A 15923-nucleotide genomic window follows, 5' to 3' on the forward strand; every position below is an offset into this window, starting at 1 on the left:
CGTGTGCCCAACATGTGCCAAATTAGAGTTACCGCCCGGTTACTGTGTGGCCCTCACAGTAATTTTCATTTTTGCACACGTCTGCTACGCATGTCTGAATTTTTTTTCTGGCGTGCGGCAGCTATGCATATAGACCATTAACGCCTGGTTACCGTGTGAGACCTTACCACTAGGTCAATGGCTTGTGGTAAGGTCTCAGGCCCAAAATGGATGTGCGGTCATTTTCATTTTGCCACACGTCTGTGCGGTCATTTTCATTTTGCCACGCGTCTGTTTTTGGCAAAAAAAAAGGCATTATTTGTAGGTGTGCTAAAAAATAATTCTGCGTGTGCCCAAAACACACGTCTACACTACCGCAGGCCATTTTTCAGTGCACCTTAGTAAAAGGATCCCCTAGTCCTCAATGCAGTGCACATTGATTTCCAGCTGTTAAGTCACATATCTAAAAAAAATCAAAAAACACTGTGTTAGAACTAAATTTATAGCCAAGGGTCCATTAAGGATTTATGCATTGCACAGCAACTGAAGATACTAACTATAAAACAGAGGTCGATAGTCAAAAGCATTATGCAATTAAATTCAGAGTTAATTGCATGAATATTCTTGCTAAATTTGGGGCTGACCGATGTATATCTTTTGGCTGCCCAAATGTTATGTGCATTGAAGAGTAGGGGATTGAGGTGGTCATGGGGTGTGGCTTACATTTGACCAGATGATGACATGATAATACGTGGCCCAATGCTCCTCACCATTTAATGGGGGGTCGATCCCTCCTCCACCCAAAGACCCCCTGAAGACCCCCCTCTGAAGACCTCCACACCCTTTAGACCCCTGAGCCTACTTTTATTAATCCCTTATATGGGGCTTGACCCCTAGTAGTAGTACAGCAAGACTACCGCTAGGGGCCATCAGTGCATTTTGTAGGGGCAGAAACATCTGTTGATCTCTTCTGCCCCAGACCTCCTTGAGTTACTACTACTACTTATCACTTCTATAGCGCTACAAGGCATATGCAGCGCTGTACACCATACATGAAAAGACAGTCCCTGCTCAAAGAGCTCACAATCTAAATAGGACAGGCAAACAGACAGAACAACTAAGAGGTAAGGGAATTAAAGAGGTGGGGATAAAAGGGTACAGGGCAAGTGAGCAGTGGTTAGGACACCAGTACTTGACAAAGGTAGGCCTGGACGGACCTATGGGGGTAGGTCTATAGAGGTTTTCTTTAGAATGGGTCTGTTCAGGGGGGGTTCTTCAGGGGGGATGGAGGGAAGAGGGATGTGATCATATTTTAGCCATGTGGTCATTTTAAAGAAGGATTCCCTGGAGCATCAGGCTGACCCCGTTGATCCATAACTTTCTTTAAATTAATCCCCTTATTTTCTTACTCCTATTACTGTTCCATCTTTGCTTATACTCTAAGCTATCTAAGAAAATGTTTTATTACATATTGTGTTGTCGTTGTAATGTAGCATATTATGCCATATGTTGTATTGTTGTTTGAATATTTTTACTGCTATAATTATGTATTGCATATTTGTGACTTATTCTTGCTGTATACCACCTTGAGTGAATTCCTTCAAAAAGGCGGTAAATAAATCCAAATAAATAAATCATTCGCCATGGAAGTCGCTAACCTGCGTACTGAGTTACTGCAGGTTAACGACTCCCACAATAAACTAAGCTGCAGTAAAATGCCATATTTTCTCACAGCTTAATAAACTCCCCCTAAATGTTTACCCCCCCCCCCCCCCCGTTTACTAAGCCGCACTAGCGGCTGCTGCAATGGGCTGTGTCGGCATTAGCGCATGGCAGCCATTAGTGCAGCTTAGTAAACAGAGGGATAAGTGTGTTTACTCCTGTTTCAATAAAAAAGTCTTGTTCAAATTCAGATTATTATGCACTTGTAAAGTACTTTAAGCTAAATAAAACATTTGCTCATCACTTCAGTATTCTTATAATCATTTTAGATCATTGTTCTTGATTTCAGTCCTAATCCCCCAAATTCTATATAGTGCGATTTGAATTGTGCACGCAATTCTGGTCATATTCACCATTGCGCGTGCAACTTAAATATCTTAACGAGTCAATCAGCGCCAATAATTGGATGCTAACAACCAATTATTGACACTAATTGGCAGGGCCGGTCTTAAGCCGAGGCGACCGAGACGGCCGCATAGGGCCCCGCGCGGCACGCCTCAGTCAGCCTCCTCCGCTCCCGATTCCCTATTTAAATTTACCTTCTTTTTAAATTTTTTACCTCCGTCCGGCAGCGCAGCGTCAGTGAAGGAGGCGGCGCTCCCGAGTCCCGACGTCTCGAGCCTTCCCCCTTCCCTTCACTCAGGGTTCCGCCTTCTTCTGATGTCAAGGATATGACATCAGAAGAAGGCGGGCCCCTGAGCGAAGGGAAGGCCAGAGACGTCGGGACTCGAGAGCGCCACCTCCTTCACTGACGGCTGACGCTGCGCCTGTGCTGCCGGACGGAGGTAAATTTAAAAGAAAAAAAAAGGAAAGGATCTTGGGGGGAAAAGAGGGCGGGCAGTTGGGGCAGGGGAGAGAGGAGCATGGATAGGAGGGCAGGGTTCATGGAAGGGAGAGAGGGGAATTGCTGCTGGATAGGGATGAATGGAGGGGGCAGGGGACAGATGGGCATGGGAGGATAGGGCTCAGGGAGAGAGGGGCATTGCTGAATAGGGATGAATGGAGAGGGCAGGGGACAGATGGGCATGGATGGATGGGAGGGCAGGGCCCAGGGAGAGGAGAAATTGCTGGAAATGGAGAGGAGGGGAGAGAGGAGAATTGCTGGATGTGGATGGAGGAGGGAACAGCAGAGAGGGCCAAGGATGGACATGGATGGGAGGCCAGGGCCCAGGGAGAGGAGAAATTGCTGGAAATGGAGGGGAGGGGAGAGAGAATTGCTGGATGTGGATGGAGGAGGGAACGGCAGAGAGGGCCAAGGATGGACGTGGATGGGCGGACAGGGCCCAGGGAAAGGAGAAATTGCTGGAAATGGAGGGGAGGGGAGAGAGGAGAATTGCTGGATGTGGATGGAGGAGGGAAGGGCAGAGACGGCCAAGGATGGACATGGATGGGAGGGCAGGGCCCAGGGAGAGGAGAAATTGCTGGAAATGGAGGGGAGGGGAGAGAGGAGAAATGCTGGATATGGATGGAGGGTAAATTGCTGAATTTAAGTCCTGGATCGGAACACTTTGAAGGCAGATGCTGAAACTGGAGAAAGGATAGGGACAGGGCTACAGATGGTAGACAGAACACATAAGGACACAGGAGGATGGTGGACATGGTGAGAGAAAAAATATCAAATGGAAAGAAGACACTGCATAAAACAGAAGACACTGGGACCAAAGCGAATAGAAAAACTAAATGATCAGACAACAAAGGTAGAAAAAAAGTATTTTATTCAGAATTTATTAATTGGAATATGTCAGCTTTTAGAAATGTGCATCTGTGATATTTTGCATGTAAGTTTCAATTTTTCTAGTATTGCTGCATGCTGAGTCTGACTTCATGAGGTAACTTTCCAGTTCAGTATTTTGCCTTCATATTTGTTGTGCCATGTGTTTTTAATGTGTGATCAAGGTACAGTATCCTGCTAGCGTGTAGTATTTGCAGCCCTTTTTTTTTTCAAGGGGTAGTGTATTGGTGTTTTAGAGCCTGGTGTAATTACAGTTCTGCCTTTCCAAGCATAAGGTTGTAGCTCGTCCTGTCCTTGGAATTAGTGCTGTTATGGTTTGGTAAGGTTATGAGTGTGTTTTTGCACAAGTTTGTGTATAGTGTTTTGCAGTGGAGAGATTGTGTGTCCGCATCTCTGACCCCCCGTGGTTATGAGAATTGGAACTACTAATTGTAGTGGACTTAAACTGAATAATTTCTGGGGAGGGGGGTTCATGATAGCATTGTGCTTATTATTTCAATCAGTTTTTCTGTACAAGTTTAGCTTCATTTGTCTTTATTTGAAATTTCATAAAACATTTTCTAAAAATTGAATAATCTTATCAATTGGGGTGGAGCTGGGGTAGGGGCGGGGCTAGGGCAGGGGTGGGGCTAGGATGGGGCCCCACCAAATTGGTCTGCATAGGGCCCCGCACTTGCTAAGACCGGCCCTGCTAATTGGCTTTAATTAGAATTTACATGCACAACTTGCTAGATGCATTCTATATCACGATGCATGTAAATTCTAATACGTGCTGCTAAAAAAGGGGGTGTGGCTATGGGTGTGGAATGCATGGTTCTTGGACATTCCTAAAAATTATGTGCACTGTTATAGAATTCACCAGATCCACACCTAAGTTAGGGTCCCTTTTACCAAGCTGTGGCAAAAGGGGGCAGGTGCTGGCATCAGCATATGTTTTACATATACGCCGATACCCCCTTTTACCGTAGCTGGTAAAAGGGAAGTCTCGCTTTCCTACAGGAAATGGCCATGTAGCAAGTAATGCACTTGCCGCTCGGCCATTTTGGGGAGGGATCCCTTACCACCACCCATTGAGGTGGCGGTAAGGGCTCCGCGTTAACCTGGTGGTAACCGGGCAGCACACGGCACTGCCCAATTACTGCCGGGTACACTACGGCACTACAAAAGTAAAAAAAGGTTTTCTAGCGCCAGAAATGACTGCATGCTAGGGGTGGGAAATACCACCGGGCTGCTGCGGTAGTCCAGCGGTACATCCTGTATTGCTTACCGCCACTTAGTAAAAGGAGCCCTTAGTTGTCAGAATTTACACCAAGTTTTGCTTGGCATAAATTCTTGCGACTAGATTTAGTTGCAAGGTTGGGCCCTAGGTGTGTTCTATAAACTGTACCTAAAGTTAGGTGCAGTTTATAGAATATGCCTAGGCGTAATTTGTTTTTTAGTGCCAATTTTTATGGCACCATATATTGAATCTAGCCCAATATGTTCATGTTCTCAATGATTATTTTAAGCAATTAATATGCCAATTAGGGCTTCTTTTACTAAGGTACGCTAATGGATTTAGCACACATTAAATGCTAAGAAGGCCACAGAAATCAAATGGGCTTAGCATTTAGCGCACAATAATCGTTAGTGCATGCTAAATCCATTAGTTCACCTTAGTAAAAAGAGCCCTTAATCTGTAAAAACCTCTATAGAATATGCCTTATAAATGAAGCAGACTGATACAACAATGAAAAATGTTTAATTTGATTTTAAAGATAATAAAATCTATACAATAAAATGTAACATGCACATTAAGGGCTGTTTGCACATGGTAAAATTAATAGCATGTTATGCAGGCTTCTTAACATGCAAGTTAAGATGGTTCCTAGCACATCAAAGTACATATGGAAAATAGTGAGCTATATTCTTCATATTCATTATTTACCGTGGATCTGGTAAAGGGTAAAAATGTAGCAAGGTATTAAAATTTTATGCTGTACAATAAAACTGTAATTCATCCCCCCCCCCCCCCCCCCCCCCCCATGCTGTGCTATCTACTCTTTCATTTGTCAACATAGGGATTTTCTCTCTCCTCAAAACCTGCCATAGGGAAAAGACCACTTTTTACCCCCACCCCACCATGTCCACCCTAAATCAGCATCACCCACTTTTTTGAGGCATTCCTCTGGCTTATTATGATTACCTTGTCTCAAAGCATCTCCCCAAAGAACCTTCCCACTCTTCCAAGCTCAGGTCTCAGTCCAAGATGAAGGATTTTAAATTCAGAAGTAGGCTGATATGTCCTTGTCCAATCCAACCACACTTTTTCATAATGCCCTTTTTGTGAGCAACTTAATATTGATGCCTATACAGCTATATTTTGCAACTCGGCAGGAGTAGATTTTTACCCAGTGCATCTAACTGACTCAGTTTGGCAGTAAAAACTAGCAATGATAACGCATCAATAGATAAAGAGATGGTTCTCTATTACAGTAACAATGAAAACTGTTAATACAATACAAACTGAAATGATAATCAATCTTTATTAATTCAAGAGTACATGACAAAATAAATATTCATAGGAGTGATATCCAACAGGTTCAGCTATCTCATGTAGGCAGTGTCATATCCATTCAAGGTGCGTCAATCCCTCTCTCCGCATCTCTCCCTTCCCTTCCCAGCCCCACAAAGTTCTGGTAATTCCCTCCCTCTCCCCACTTTCCCCCGGCCCATGTCTTAAAATCACCTCCAGTCTTCACCTGGGCAGCAGCACCGGCACTCATAGGCTGCTTGCAGTCTGCACCAGGGCTTTCTCTCGAAACCATCCCATCCCTTCTGATGCAACTTCCAGTTTTCTGAAGGGGGTAGGACGGTTCAGAGAGAAAACCCTGGTGTAGGCCACAGGCAGCCTATGAGTGCAACTGTCACTAGTGATGCATGGGTGTAGATTGGAGGTGATTTTAAGGTACAGGGTGGGGGGGGAGCCGGGAGAGGGAGGGAATTATGAGAGTTTTGTGGAGTTAGGAAGGGAAGGGAGAGATACAATGGAAGGGAGAAGGGAGGGAAATGCAGCATGAGATGAACTCCCTATTGAAAATTCCTGGCTAAACCACTGCATATAGGATTCTGAGTCCACAGAGATAACTCCAAAACTAGTATAGTCCACTGTGCAGTGGACTGGTCAAAACCCTTCCAAACTCAAGTTTTGGTGTTGTCCCTTTGGAATCATGGTCCTACTTGAGACAGCAGAATCTACACTCTACAAGTTACTGACTCTGTTGACTATCACCAGCTTTACTCATTAATATTCATTTTGTCCTACACATTTGAAAGGGGTTTGATCACTCCACTGTAGAGATGTCGATACCATTTCTTGCTACTGTCTTTTCTGGCATTCACACAGCTACTGTGAGGCAATTGTCCAAAAATATCTAGTCTCCCCCACTCATTAATGTTTGGGTTGTAACCATGATTACTCCTTACTGATTACTCCAGCCCTTCTTGGAAGTGTGATGCAACTGTCCATCACTGTTAGGGTTATATATTTTCAGAGGGTTTTTTTAATGAAACAATACTACATAGGGCAAAACAGATAATTTTGATCATCTGTTCTCAATTCACGATGAAAGCAAAACCAGTGCATTTTTTTCTAGCAAAAAAGGTGCCAGTACTCAAATGCTTGACCACCCTTCAAAGATGGGGTGATCACTGTGGAACCCATCCCACAATAGCCAGGCCCCCTGCAGCCAGTCACAGAACGTATGACAAGGCAGAATTGATGTGTAGAGCCTGAGTTTTTTCATTAAAACTTGGGGTCCATGGGTCAATTTTAGCAAACAATGGAAAAGGTGCCGGTACTCAGTACCCCCAAGTACCCCCTCAAAAAAAGCCCTGAGCAAAACACGAACAATTACAAAGCTGAATATCACAACAGCTGAAAAGTATTCCATCCCTATAGTCCAATCCCCAACTACAAAGTAGCAGTAATAACACATTAAACTACCTCCACATTTTAACACAAAAAATTTCTCCCTCCCCATTACATGTAAAACAGAAGAAATATAACCCCCATCAAATAACACAATAAGAGTTGTACATCAATAAATTGCTCCTCCCCCCACCCAACCCAACCCTCCACCTTGCTTTTTGATGCAAGAAGAATATAATATCCACCTCTATGCAGACCTGATGGTCAGATCACATTCTACAGGTAATTCCATGGTCATTATTATTTTACCATAGAAGCCTAATGCACCACCACTGTGTAAGGGTTTAACCAAGCTTGATGCAGTTGTATTTATGCTTTCTGGCCACTGGCCTTCTGTTTTTCTGTCTTTGGCCTTCCAGAGTTTATAATCCTGAACAAACAATTAAATCTTCCCCTTTCCTTTCATCCAACTTTCACTTCTACCCCACCTGTATTACATGCTATCTGTTCTTATCGCTCGACCCTATAGATATTTCAAACAGGTTTAAATTTTTGTTAATTTCACTGTCCTCTACCTTTGTCAATAAGCTACTCCAGGCATCCACCATTCTTTCTGGAAAGAATTATCTTGTGTTTCCTTTGTACCTTCCTCTCTTCATATCATGGCCCTTTGTTGGGAATTCCCCTTTCTATGGAAAATTTGACCTTCCTACACATTTATTAAAACCTTTTAAATATTAAAAGTGGTCTTTCATATGTCTATGATCCCTTCTTTCCTACAGTGAGTATATTTTGAATATTTATAGTGATCGTGTTGCAGTTAACATTGATCATTCATTTGCTATTTATCCTTTTTTATATCTTGGGGGAAAGTAAAGCATATTCAGATGCTATATCAAGGTGAATGAATGGCTTGGCTTTGTTACTCCACTTTCTGCCTTTCCGTTTCAACTGAAGTTGTCGTTGGCAGTGCCTGGAACCCTCATTTAGGGGCCCTTTTACTAAGCCAGATAGGTGCCTATCCGGCTTATAATCGAAAAAGAAAAACGCCTATATTTCGACCCAAATCGGAAGATGGGCGTTTTTCTTGCAAAGGCGCCCAAATCAGTATAATCGAAAACCGATTTTGGGCATTTCCAACTGCACTCCGTCGCGGAAACGAATAAAGTTGATGGGGGCGTGTCGGAGGCATGGTGGAGGCGGGACTGGGGCATGGTTATCAGCTGAGGAGAGATGGGCGTCTTTAGCTGATAATCAAAAAAAAAAGGCGTTTTGACCGCGATTTTGGGTCACTTTTTTTGGACCCTTTTTTCTCACGAACAAGTCCCAAAAAAGTGCCCCAAAAAAGCCCACTTTAAAAACTTTTTTTCCAGCTTGTATGCCAGCCTCAAATGCCGTACCCACCTCCATGACAGCAGAATGTGTTCGATCCTGTCACAGCCTTTCCCTGGGTCAGATGTGGCTCTCGGGTACAGTACAGGGTCACATCAGCATTGCATTGTGGTGGGTGTAGGGTATTGCGCTCCATGATTTCATTAGCTTGTGTTACAGTCTCACGATGTTGGTAGTTGGTAGGCTCTTCTCCCATGGTGCTTTTCCCCCTGCCTACTGAGTCAGAGTGTGCCCTGTTGTGTTTCCTGTTGTAGTCCATGCGGTAGTGGCCATTTTTGTAAGCCAGTTTTAGTTCCCTTTCCTGTGTTAGCCACGTTACAGAACTTAGTTCTTACCTTGAATGTGATTGAAAGAGGACATTGTACAGCATTCTGCCAGCTCTGACCTACTGCTCATCTCAGTACCAGGAAGACTCGTTGCCAGTGGGGCACAACCTCTGATCTGCAGTTAACTGTGAGTAAACGCGGTTATTCCAATAAAGGACGTTTTCGGAGAGATTAGTCTTCAGGTGTCAACTGGTGTGCCAAGGTTATATAGCAGCAACAAGTCCTAGAGGCCTGGAGCACTTTTAGTGGGTACCGCAGTGCACTTCAGGCAGGCGGACCCAGGCCCATCCCCCCCCACCTGTAACACTTGTGCTGGTAAACGGGAGGCCTCCAAAACCCACTGTACCCACATGTAGGTGCCCCCTTCACCTCTAAGAGCTATGGTAGTGTTGTACATTTGTGGGTTTTGGGGGAGGGGGTTGGGTGTTCAGCACCCTTGGTAAGGGAGCTATACATGTGGGAGCTTTTTCTGAAGTCCACCGCACTGACCTAGGGTGCCCAGTTGGTGTCCTGGCATATCAGGGGCCAATGTACTATGAATCCTGGCCCCTCCCACGACCAAATGGCTCGGATTAGGACGTTTTTGAGCTGGGCGCTGCGTATGCCTTGTAGCGCTATAGAAATGCTAAATAGTAGTAGTAGTAGTTTCCATTATCGCTAAAAAAAAACAAACGCCCAGCTCAAAAACGTCCATTTTTTCGAAAATACGGTTCGGCCCGCCCCTTCACGGACCCATTCTCGGAGATAAACGCCCATGGAGATAGGCGTTTGCGTTCGATTATGCCCCTCCACGCGTGTCCAATGCACATCAATTTGGAGTTACCACCCAGCTACCACGAGGCCCTTGTGGTGATTTCATTTTTGATGTGCGTCTGTATTGTGCACCGGAAAACTATTTTTATTTTCTGGCATGTGGCAGAAACCGGGTGGTAATCATCATTCTACGCGCATAGACGATTACCACACAGTTAACGCGTGAGACCTGACCGCTAAGTCAATGGCTGGTGGCTAGGTCTCAGACCCAAAATGGACGCGCACCAATTTTTATTTTGCCGCACGTCCATTTTCTGCAAAAATTTTAAAAAGGCCTTTTTTACAGGCACGCTGAAAAATGGATCTGCACGCGCCCAAAACAGTTTTTGGTGCACTTTAGTAAAAGGACCCCTTATTAGTTAGTATTGTAAAGTCCCACCTAAAGCATTCAACAGACTCCTGCACCCAAACAATCTTTTCCACAGCCTTGTATACTTGCCCCTGTAAGCATTTATAGGTGAATAACTCTTCTGGGCAAAGCTACCCAATGAGTAATTCCCAGGTTCCGTTTACAGAAGTCTGGCTAAACCAACTTCCTAGCTCTCTGTCCAGGGGTGGTTATAAAGGAACCTGGCTGTTCTGGGCCTACACCAGAACTTTTCTTCTGTTAGACCCCTGCGTCCCACATCATCTAAGTTTTCCAGTGACTTTCCAACATAAGTAGTTTCATTTCATGTTATCCTAAACCAAAATATGAAATGTTTGATACATATTGAGGATGATCTTTATTGATGATATCTTGGTTATAGTTCAATCTAATGATATCATAGCTATTCCACTTTCAGGTGAATTTTCAAAAGAGAAGGGCGCCCATCTTCCGACACAAATCGGGAGATGGGCGTCTTTCTCGTAAAGTCGCCCAAATTGGCATAATCAAAAGCCGATTTGGGGCGTCCTCAACTGCTTTCTGTCGTGTAGACGACCAAAGTTCCTGTGGGCGTGTCAGAGGCATAGTGAAGATGGGACTGGGGCGTGATTAACAGATGGGCGTCCTCGGCCGATAATGGAAAAAAGAAGGGCGTCCCTGACAAGCATTTGGCTGACTTTACTTGGTCCGTTTTTTTTCATGACCAAGTCTCGAAAAGGTGCCCGAACTGACCAGATGACCACTGGATGGAATCGGGGATTACCTCCCCTTACTCCCCCAGTGGTCACCAACCCCCTCCCACCCAAAAAAAAACTTTAAAAATATTTTTTCCAGCCTCTATGCCAGCCTCAAATGTCATACCCAGCTCCATCAAAGCAGTATGCAGGTCCCTGGAGCAGTTTTTAATGGGTGCAGTGCACTTCAGGCAGGCGGACCCAGACTCATCCCCCCCTACCTGTTACACTTGTGGTGGTAAATGTTGATCCCTCCAACCCCCCCCCCCCAAACCCACTGTACCCACATGTAGCTGCCCCCTTCACCCATAAGCGCTATGGCAGTGGTGTACAGTTGTGGGGAGTGGATTTTTTTTGGGGGGGGCCCAGCACACAAGGGAAGGGGGCTATGGACTTGGGAGCAATTTGAGAAGTCCACTGCAGTGACCCCTAGGGTGCACGTTTGATGTCCTGGCATGTGAGGGGGACCAGTGCACTACGAATGCTGGCTGCTCCCATGACCAAATGCCTTGGATTTGGTCGTTTTTGAGATGGGCGTCCCCGGTTTCCATTATCGGCGAAAACCGAGGTCGCCCATCTCTAAGGTCGATCTAAATGTTGAGATTTGGGCATCCCCGACCGTATTATCGAAATGAAAGATGGACGCCCATCTTGTTTCGATAATACGGGTTGCCCTGCCCCTTCGCCGGGACGTCCTTAGAGATGGGCACCCTTAGAGATGGTCGTCCCCGTTCAAAAATGCCTCTCTTTGTATGAAACCACAATCCATGACATTTTTAGTTAGACATAGAAATAGGTGTTTGCAATCTTTTTGTTACAATGCGTAGTGTAAAGGCAGCCTTTTACTTTTAAATTTAACACTTTGTTGACTTTTTGAAATGTACCTATTGAAATGTTGCCAAGATAATCAAAATAAACTAATCCTGGAAAATTCTCCTGCAACTGATGTGCACAGATTAGAACTCAAAGTACAGTTGTGCAATCCATGGAGTGCAATGAGGACAATGATAAATGTCAAAAAATCTTTCCAAAAGACGCTACTCAGTTCTTGATGGTGATTGTGGTATGCTGCATCATACCCTAAAGTGATTATCCTTAAATTAAAAACAAAAAAAGGGAAGATTTATATTTTGCCAGCTTCAATCTATGCCCAGAAAGACAACTATAGTAATTGGACATATATGCTACAGTTATTTGTATATATGATCACGGAAATCTGTCACTAAGCAAACTGCCACATTAGGGTCAGGTAAGTACTAACAAGTTCTAAATATGTGTTAATATGGGTAAACTTGCATTTTGCATTTTGTATCTTGTATTTTGTTAAGCCTATTCCTGTTAAAAGAAGATATCAAGCATAGATACATTGAAAATATTTAGAAATGATAACAAGCAGAGACTCGTTGATAGATGGATGCATATGGGGCATTTTTCAAATTTATTGGATTGATATGTATAATATGTTCCATGTATTAGTTATGTAGAATGTATGCCAAAAGCCAGGTTGTTTATCTTCTTATCTACTCTCAGTTTTCCTTTACATGGTGCCAATTTGATCAGATGCAAGATAAATCTGAATGTGTGTGGGGAGAAGAAGACAAATTAAATGAATAAACAGCTTGAGAATTGCCCTCCTTCACCCAGCTAAAAATATGTGCAGTCTTCCAAAGCGGACATACTTTTGCCTGAATTAAAAAGTAGGGCTGTGCATTCATTAGTGTATATGTTGTTCATTAGTGTGCCTTAAAAATTTAGAGGCCCTTTTACTGTGCTGTTGTAGGGCTACTGCAGCAATCCGGTTCAACTGCCAAGCTCTTGGGGGGAGCCCAGTGGTAGTTTTGGCCCCCTCCTGTACATTTTCTTCCCACAAATATTTTTTTTAGTGTGAGTGGGGGGTGGGGTGGGGGGGAGGGTGCACCTAGTGGTAAGCTGCCCAGTTATCGCCGGGCTACTGCCAGAGCCTCTACTGCAGTAAGGACTTCAGCAGGAAATGGTCGTATAGCAAGTGTTTCACTTACCGCACTGACATTTCCTGTCCCAGCCAGGTGGCAGTAAAAGGGGGCCTTGGTGTGTGGCAAACCCACACGCCGAAGCCACTGCAGGGTCCCTTGTATTGCCGCTTGGTAAAAGGGGCTCTTAGTGCATTCATGCACATGATTCATTAGTGGGGCCCTTTTACTAAGCCAAGTAGGTGCCTACGCGCACCCAACACACGCCAAATTGGAGTTACCGCTCGATTACCACAAGGCCCTTGTGGTAATTTCAATTTTGATTCGCATCCACTACACGAGTCTGAAAAATATTTTTTATTTTCTGACACGCGGCAGCTACGCGCATCAAGTGGAATTTGATGCGCATAGACTATTACCACCTGAGACCTTACCGCTAGGTCAATGGCTTGCGGGAAGGTCTCAGACCCAAAATGGACGCGCAGCAATTTTCATTTTACCGCCCATCCATTTTTGGCAAAAAAAGGCATTGTTTTTGTAGGTGTGCTAAAAAATAATTCTGCGTGTGCCCAAAACACGCGTCTACACTATCGCAGACCATGTTTCAGTGCACCTTAGTAAAAGGACCCGAGTGTGTCTTAAAAATTTAGGGCCTCTTTTACAAAGCCATGGTAGGGCTACCGTGGCAATGGCTTACGGCAAATTGGCCCTACTGCCGGGCTACCAGAGGAGCCCAGCAGTAGTTTCGGTATGTGCCACGCACCATTTCCAATTACCACAGGGGTAATGTAGGAGCCCTTACTGCCTCCTAAATAGGAGGCAGTAAGGAATCCCCCAGAAAATGGCAGCACGGCAAGTATTTAATGTACCACACGGCCATTTCCTTTTTTGAAAGAAAAAAGTCTTCTACTTGTTGTGGTAAAAGAGGCCTTGGTATGCAGCAAATCCATGCGCCGATGCCACTGCAGGCCCTCTTTTACCACAGCTTGGTAAGAGGACCCCTTAGTGATCACATTCATAAATAGATCCCTGATACAGATGGTCTCATCGAAATATACTATCAGGTCGGAGCTGTGCAATAGTTAGGAGCACTCTATGAAACCTATATTATTTGGTTTCAGTTCAACAAAGAATGATATGATAGTCTGGAAAGTCTGGATTTATGTTGATATTGAGCAACAAAATATATTTATTTATTTATTTATTTAAAAATTATTTGTTATATTGCCTCAACTCATTAGTAGACCTAGAAGGGCATAATCGAATGGGGCCGGCCATCTCCGGGGCCGGCTCCGTAAATGGGCGGAGCCAACCATATTTTCGAAAAAAAAATGGCCGGCCATCTTTTTTTCAATAATACGGTTGGGGCCAACCAAATCTCGACATAAATGTTGAGATCGGCAGGTTTGAGATGGCCGGCTTCAGTTTTTGCCCATAACGGAAACCGAAGCCAGCCATCTCAGACCCGGCCAAATCCAAGCCACTTGGTCGTGGGAGGGGCCAGCATTTGTAGTGCACTGGTCCCCCTGACATGCCAGGACACCAACTGGGCACCCTAGGGGGCACTGCAGTGGACTTCAAAAATAGCTCCCAGGTGCATAGCTCCCTTACCTTGTGTGCTGAGCCCCCCAAATCCCCCCATAACCCACTCCCCACAACTGTACACCACTACCATAGCACGTAGGGATGAAGGGGGGCACCTACATGTGGGTACAGTGGGTTTTGGGGGGTTTGGCGAGCTCAATATTTACCACCACAAGTGTAACAGGTGGGGGGGATGGGCCTGGGTCCACCTGCCTGAAGTGCACTGCACCCACTAAAACTGTTCCAGGGATCTGCATACTGCTGTCAGGGAGCTGGGTATGATATTTGAGGCTGGCAAAAAAATATTTTTTGGGGGGTGGGAGGGGGTTGGTGACCACTGGGAGCGTAAGGGGAGGTCATCCCCGATTCCCTCCGGTGGTCATTTGGTCAGTTGGGGCTCCTTTTTGTAGCTTGGTTGTGGAAAAAAAAAGGGACCAAGTAAAGCCGGCGAAATGCTCGTTAAGGCCGGCTTTCTTTTTTTCCATTATCAGGCGAAGCCAACCATCTTGTGAGCAAGCCTCCGTCCCGCATTCACTACCCTACCAACACGCTCCCTTGAAGTTTGACCAGCTCCACAACAGAAAGCAGTAGAAGCTGGCCAAAATCAGCCTTTAATTATATCGATTTGGCCAACTTTAGATCGCCGGCCATCTCCCGATTTGTGTTGGAAGATGGTTGGCGATCTCCTTCGAAAATAAGCTGCCTAGGCAGTTACAGTGTTTCCCAAGTCCATTCCTGGAGTACCCCTTGCCAGTCAGGTTTTCAGGCTATCCACAATGACTATGCATGAACTTGATTTGTATACACTGCCTCCATTATATGCAAATCTATTTCATGCATATTCATTGTGGATATCCTGACTGGCAAGGGGTACTCCAGGACTGGACTTGGGAAATACTGTTCTCTTTTTTTTTTTTTCTTTTTTTTTTTTAATCATTTATTTATATTTTTTTTCATTTTACAAGGATCACTTGCAAAACAGTAAAACAGAGATGATTGTACATTAAAACAATTTTAGAAGAAAACAATCTCAACAAGATAAATGGATTTTATACAATCTTTCTCTTTCTTAGACCACAAAATAAATAGGGAGAGTGAAACAAGACAAGGAGATCAATTTAAACAACAGCAAACAAAGAAAACGTGGTATTAACCTGATTATCCCCAGTTATTTATCTAAATCATTAATCCACATTGATCATCTGGTTGGTTTCTTCAAGACCATAACGGTGCATAGTCCATCAATTTCATTGGAAACATACTTATTATCCAATATTAGTGAAAGTAATACACCTTATTTCATTTTTTTCCCTTTTAAAACCAGAAATTGTTTAACAATACAAACCCTTGAATCTCCAATCCAATTCCCGCTGATTAAAGTAATCCCAGTTTCACAGGCTTCACTCCTTTTGAAT

General features: G+C 44.3%; 1 protein-coding gene across 1 annotated transcript in view; it reads left to right on the top strand.

Annotated features, from left to right (window-relative positions):
- The first annotated feature begins 11985 nt into the window (after nt 1–11985).
- The window catches only part of LOC115470250 (mannose-binding protein-like), a 39403-nt gene continuing 35465 nt past the window's right edge, over nt 11986–15923 (top strand). The window contains exon 1 of the mRNA XM_030203262.1: nt 11986–12224. The gene's annotated coding sequence lies outside the window, so the exon portion shown is untranslated. The remainder of the gene's footprint in view (nt 12225–15923) is intronic.

This window comes from Microcaecilia unicolor, chromosome 5, assembly GCF_901765095.1.
Source record: "Microcaecilia unicolor chromosome 5, aMicUni1.1, whole genome shotgun sequence".
NCBI classification, from domain to species: Eukaryota; Metazoa; Chordata; class Amphibia; order Gymnophiona; family Siphonopidae; genus Microcaecilia; species Microcaecilia unicolor.